The sequence below is a fragment of the Octopus bimaculoides genome, chromosome 23 (genome assembly GCF_046866305.1).
Source record: "Octopus bimaculoides isolate indiv1 chromosome 23, ASM4686630v1, whole genome shotgun sequence".
Lineage (NCBI taxonomy): Eukaryota > Metazoa > Mollusca > Cephalopoda > Octopoda > Octopodidae > Octopus > Octopus bimaculoides.
Window position 1 is genome coordinate 36134653 of NC_142950.1, and position 7176 is coordinate 36141828.

At 31.3% G+C, this 7176-nt stretch overlaps 1 protein-coding gene across 1 annotated transcript in view; it reads left to right on the forward strand.

The window, feature by feature from the left end:
- Positions 1-371: 371 nt before the first annotated feature.
- The window catches only part of LOC106878312 (rhodopsin), a 24630-nt gene continuing 17825 nt past the window's right edge, over positions 372-7176 (forward strand). The window contains exon 1 of the mRNA XM_089340436.1: positions 372-429. The gene's annotated coding sequence lies outside the window, so the exon portion shown is untranslated. The remainder of the gene's footprint in view (positions 430-7176) is intronic.

Genomic DNA, 7176 nt, shown 5'->3' on the forward strand with positions numbered 1-7176 from the left:
CATCGCATCAGCATGATGTATCATCATCGCCCAATAGCTTCGGGCGATTGAGAAAAGTAGAGCGGGTGCACGTACGGACCCACCCGTTCGTTTTAGCCTGGCGTGAGATCTTCTTCAATCGTTCGGATTGATTTGTCTGTTTAATCCTTTTAACTTACTCATCTCTTACGCCGGACAACTCCCATAACACAGAAAGAGAGAGAAAGAGAGAGGTAGCAGTTAAGAGAGAGTGGGGAGAGCGACAGAGAAAGAGGGAGAAAAGGAGATGCTTATACTAAATCAGTGTCACAAAAAGACAACGGATCAAGCGGACGCCATGTTGGGTGTGAGTGATTAGTTCGTATAAAAGCAACCTTAAGCATTGGCTAGACGACCATTCTTTACTTACCGTAGTAGGAAACCGGTCCACTTCGGTTGTACTCTAGAGGGGTAAGTGATCAGCTCTTGTTTATTGTTTCACACTTTATAAAGAAATTATATTGAAAAAAAAATACATCGAAACATATGTATATTCATACACACACACACACACGCACACACACACACACACACGCACACACACACATACACACATACACACATACACAAATATGTTTATATAATAATAGTTCATATATATGCATATACATACACATAAACATATATGTATAGGTTTAAAAGAGATTCAAATGTAACTGACTGTCCAAATTTTTTTGAATGGAAGCCAAGGCACTTGTTTTACTCTTCAGAAAGGACGCAGCAAAATTACTCCTTTCCCTGAAGAATAACATCGTCCGAAACGTTGAACACTAGCACAAAACAGAAAAATAATTTAAATTATATATATATATATATATATATATATATATATATATATATATATATATATATGTATGTATATACACACACATATACATTCACACATATGATGAGAATAGTCTTTTGAAACGCACCATTGTAATACACAAGTCTTGTCTCCAGCAGACTTACGTTTTACTTGGATTATTATGTAATACAAAAGAATTATTATTATTATTATTATTATTATTATTATTATTATTATTATTATTATTATTATTATTATTATTATTATTATTATTATTTTCGGATTGTCAGAATCGATAATGCCTCGAACAAAAATTCCTTCTGGAATTTATTCCCACATTTTAAGTTTCGAGTTCCACAGAAGCTAACGATGCTTTTCTTTCCACTCAGGGTTGAGAAAATAAAACAGGAGACGCTGACTCGATATTTAAAGTCTGGGGTCTAAATTTTTCCTATTTTGCTTTGTTATTCCAAAGACTAATGTGACAGTAATTTAAATCTAAATAAAACAATATTTTAAAAAATGCAAAAACACTGGAACAGTTGTATTATACATACATACTTACCTACCTACATACATATATATGTATGTGTGTGTATATGTATGTATGTATGTACACACACATTTTATATATAGAAGCACACACGAACTTCAATTTGTTTAGTTCCTTAATAGTTAGACTTCGTGGTTTGTCGATGTTTTCTAAATTATAGTGATTGAGAATTGATTTTGTTTTTGTTAGTTGCCATTTTGGTTTCTGAATACGTTTTCTTTCCATACGATAAATGTTATGTGTTTTAAAGATAAAGCAAAATTTGGATAATAGTTAAAAGATGCTGGTGCCAATGATAAGAATAATAATGATATTTTTTTTACAAATGAAAGTTAAAAAGATGGAAACAACTGAAAAATAAACGAAAACTTTAAAAATTTGAAAAGAAAAAGAAACAAAAGAAAAAGTTTCTGAAATATTTTTATGAATGATAAAAATGAAAGTGTCCATAAGAACAGCGAATATACATCACCAAAAGTCGAAAAAAAATCAGAAGATAAAAATAAAGATTAAATATGAAATACTGTTCAGCCCTCATATTTCTCGGAGAGGATCCTTGTGCTGTTATTTCATGTGGTATTTAATATATGGCTCAGTTGTACTCTCTCTAGAGGTGCTCCCTGTGGTGGTAGTCCATGTGATAGCATCTTCTCTTGTGGCGTTGATACCTTTTGAAGTAGCACTTAGTGTGGTGATGCACCATGGTGCTGCTCTAGTCTGGTCTCATCAATGTATTCTCGATGATACTAATAAAACCACCATCGAACTATTTAAGTAAACAAAGCGACATTTAGATGACTGTTTCTCATATTGAATGAAACCAGAATCCCTCAGCAGAAGCAAACTGTGAGGTTGTTGAGTTCATTCATCATTTCTAATGTAGCAGGCGTAAAATAAAAATGAGCTGGTGCCAACTGAGTTTTCGATGCTGGGCTCGTAGATGGGAAATCTCACCTGATACACATATAACAACATTATTATTTGTTACAAAAGCCGTCAGCCTTAGAATTAATTAAACAACAAAAGAAAACGGGTTGAATAAGTTGCGAATTTCAGGAGTTTCGAACGCTAATACAGCAGGATACGGCAGAAAATCGAAATTGAACTGCCAGCTTTTACACACACACACACACACACACACACACACACACACACACACACACACACACACACACACACACACATCTATCTATCTATCTATCGATCAGTCTATACATTTATATATCAAAGCCTTCGATAATAAAGAAATTATACGGTCAATTACGTTAATATCATTCATTGACGGGTATTGGTTTTATCAACTTCAAAAAAAAAAAAAAAATGAAAAGTTAAGCGGAATTCGAACGTAGAGGGATATAACTAAATACCACATACCACTAGGTATTTGTCAGATGCTCTATCGATTCCGAAATTCCACTGGCCTCAGTTTTAGTATCAAAGGAGGAGAGACATTTACCGATGGATAATAGTGAAAATAAAGGTTGCTACATTTAAACAATTCGGGAGGCCACTAATGGAATTAATGATGCAGATACCCCTGGGAACGGAATCCGTTTACCCAGGAGTCGGTTATCTCTATTATATGATTATTACCGCATCAACAACATCAACAGCAGCCATTAGTAGTAGTCGGTGTTTTATATTATTATTCTGAGTTGTATTATGTTGCATAAGTCACACACACAACACGCCAACATGCTCACTTATGCATGCGTGCATGTGTTTTCTATTCTTTGTATCTGTTAATCTCTCTCTTCTTCCTTCTCTCTATCTCCCTCATATATACATATATATATATATATATATATATTTATTTATTTATTTATGTGTGTGTGTGTGTGTGTGTGTGTGTGTGTGTGTGTGTGTGTGTGTGTGTGTGTGTGTGTATTACCTAAACAGTTGAAGTAGAAAATCAGAGTGACAATACAAAGACAAACGTATCAATGTATGCAATGTAAAAAGTTGATTTCTGACCGAAAATGTCAGAAAAAGCGTGACGCATTCATGTATTTCATTGTCATGAATAGAGCACGTGATTTTTTCATCAATTCACGTAAAAAATACATTGTTTCCCGGTCTTCAGTTTTGTGTGCATAAACCACACGTCACTAAGCGAGTCAGCCACTGTTAATGGCTATATTTTAGAATATGGCGAGTCGATATGTAGGAAATAAAGTATATTTGTTGAATAGTAGTTAAACATTTCTCAACAGATAGTGTCGGAAATGCTTGCAAGAATTCTCCAATTTTGGTAGTTTGTTCAAATTTGCAAAAGGTTGTAATAACATACTATACTTCTCTGAGAAACAAGGATCACGCCTTCTGAAAGCAGGAGGAAGCTCTATAATAAATTTTATAATAAAATTTATCATCCCTTAAATTCCATATATATTTAGATAATGAAGGGGCGAATCATCTGTCGTCTTCCTGGATGCCTGAAATCATGCATGTGTTTCGAGAATCTTTAGCAAAATACAAGCCAATATCTCAACACATTGATTCAGCACACAAAAAATGAACTATGAGAATAATCATAAGTTAGTCATTAAACAATTTTAAATTCAGCAATGGCAGTTTCCTCAGTTACAAGATTATTCTTATGAGTGTATTTTTCGACTTTTGGTGATGTATATTCGCTGTTCTTATGTCCTTCCCCATCTCCTTTCTTTTATATTTCTCTACTGTAAGATGATATTACAAAAGCGTAGAACTTTAAGGATTCATCAGACGTTATTGAAAGTAACATAGCAAGAAGCGAATGCGGAACTCGTTCTACAGAGATGTGATAGCATTAATAATAATGATGATGATGATGATGATAATAATAATAATAATAATAATAATAATAATAATAATAATAATAATAATAATAATAATAATAATAATGTCAGGAGATTACCTATGAAGGGTAAAACTGTAAGTCAATTAAATTAAACGTAGTACTTGATCGCTACTTTATTTTTATTAATGACTAAAGACATTTATCACGTTAAGCTGCAGTAAATTAAACCGATTTCCTGCAGCTGTGTCCAATGTCAAGGTTAATTTAGTTTATCAACGTGATAACAGAAGTACAAACTTACGGAAAATAGGTCTAATGGACTACACTGACGGCTATGTATGTATGTATGTATGTATGTATGTATGTATGTATGTATGTATGTATGTATGTATGTATGTATGTATCTATCTATCTATCTTACTGTCTGTCCGGTTGTCTGTTTACTTCACCCTTTTTTCTCTCTAGAACATATACATGTATATATATATATATATATATATATATATATATATATATATATATATATATATATACGTGCATATATATATATGCATATATATGTATGTATAATGTAGAATATATTTTTATATACTATACAACACTTACATTACTATATATATACATATATATATGCATGTATATATATGTATACATATAATATTATGTATGCATATATATATATATATATATATATATATATATATATATATATATATATATATATATATATATATATATGTAATAATAATAATAATAATAATAATAATAATAATTTGTTAAACAGGAAGAAAATGACAAATATTTTAGGGCAAGAGATGAGTAATTAACCGGGATTTCCCGATGATGACCGGATAGTTCCGATAATAATCGGATAGTTCCGATAATTGTCGGGCAATTCCTGCACTAAGTCACATCATGCTCGTTTCCCGCAACTCTGATTACAATTGTGTCTCGACCTGATTCTGGTTTCCTTTCATAGGAGACAACACAGTGTGAATATGGATGCGAAGGTGAATGTAGACTGGCTTTAAGTGGAACTAAATCAAAACTTAATATAATAAGCATGCGTTTTATTATTTGGTGTTGAAGTTCTATTAATATGATAATTTTAACAGTAATGGTTTGGAAAAATTACGCACTTATACATATGAAAAGAAAAAAATCTCTCTATTTTTAACATTATCTTTTGACGGCCAATCAACAATATATATATATATATATATATATATGTATATCCGCACCTTTATTTCAGTTCTCTATTATCACCACGCCACAGAACTCTGTAACCATATTCAATTTTAAAACAAACAAAAAAAAAACAACTTTTTTTTCTAAGTTTCCGTAAAGTTAACAGACTAACAGCAATCTTACGAAAATAAATACAGTTTTGAAAAGACTTCCAATAATATATCGGGGTTTTCGTCACCATGAGTAAATGTCTCTTATACTTTAAAGGTGAAGGGAGTGTGATGTTGCGGCATTTATGCCTTATATTTTGCCACTGGTCATTCGAAGCTTCACTAAAGTGAAAGGGTTTGGAGATTATCTTGGTAGAACTTGAGTTTGTTCAACGGCATTCTTCGTAACCAGTGAATTTAAAAAAAGAATTTCTGGTTGCTTTCAACTATGCACAGGAAATAATGAGATATGAATAGATTTTATATATTAAAAAAAAGCAACTTATACGAAGAAGTGAAATGCTTTTCAATCGGGATTCGAAACAGTGCCTTGAAGTTTCTGTATAATGCTTGTCATGCATCCGATTAAATATATTACGAGAGAGAGAGAGAGAGAGAGAGAGAGAGAGAGAGAGAGATAGAGTATTAAATATCTATAACTTTAACAGTGCCTTGAAGTTTCTGTATAATGCTTGTCATGCATCCGATTAAATATATTACGAGAGAGAGAGAGAGAGAGAGAGAGAGAGAGAGAGAGAGAGAGAGAGAGAGAGAGAGAGAGAGAGAGAGAGAGTATTAAATATCTATAACTTTTTGTTTCATATTCAAAATATCTTTACTGAGAGAATTTAGTTTAAACAGAAAATAGCCGAGATTTTTCACAGTCCAATAAATATATTCCATAATGATTATTTTCTTATCTAAGAAGCCACTGATTAAACCATCGATTTCATTTTCCCACTGTAATATTGACACAGATTTAGCTTATTAAGCTAATGACATTATCTACTTAGTAGGGTGGAGAGATTAGCCGATTACATATTAATAATATTGAGATGGTGTAATTTGAAGATTAATTAGTAATTAAAAATAAGTATGATTTAAATCTACACCAAATTTATCGATAGATTTTATTTTATTTTAACCTCTCCCATCTGATATAAAATCCTCCTTAAACCTCTTCTCATCCACTGATCTATTTATCTGTACATTTATTGATTAAGATCTTTCAACATCAAAGCTGCTTTCCTTCGTTTCCCCGCAACCCTCATAAACAAATTGTCATAATATTTCACAGATTTAATTATATTTTTTTATAGTTATTTCATTATAATAATTCTTTATTTGTTATATTATTATTACAACAAATGAATGGAGAAGAAAATAATTTACAAATAAAATAAATATTTAATACCTTTCTGTCTGTTACATCATCGATCTCTAATACTTTTTGTCTCATGTAATTTATATGTCTATATAGTTTGCTTGAATCGTTATCTGATATATATATATATATATATATATATATATATATATATATATATATATATATATATATATATATATATATATACATATATATGTCTATTTCAATTGGATTCTATTTCCTGTTTCATGCCACTGCGATCCTCAGGCGAGAACTTATCTTATCGATATAATCGGCTTTTAGATATCTTAAGGTACCTCAGTTTTTTTTGCCTATGACTTTCGTTTAAGCTGGATGATTTTTAGTCTACTTTAAGTGTTTTGCTTATGGATGTCATTGTTTCATTTGCCAATTCGTTGTTCTATATTTTTATTGGTTAGCTACTGCTGTAGCTTTTCTGAAACTGATCATCTATATATATCGTTTCCCAGC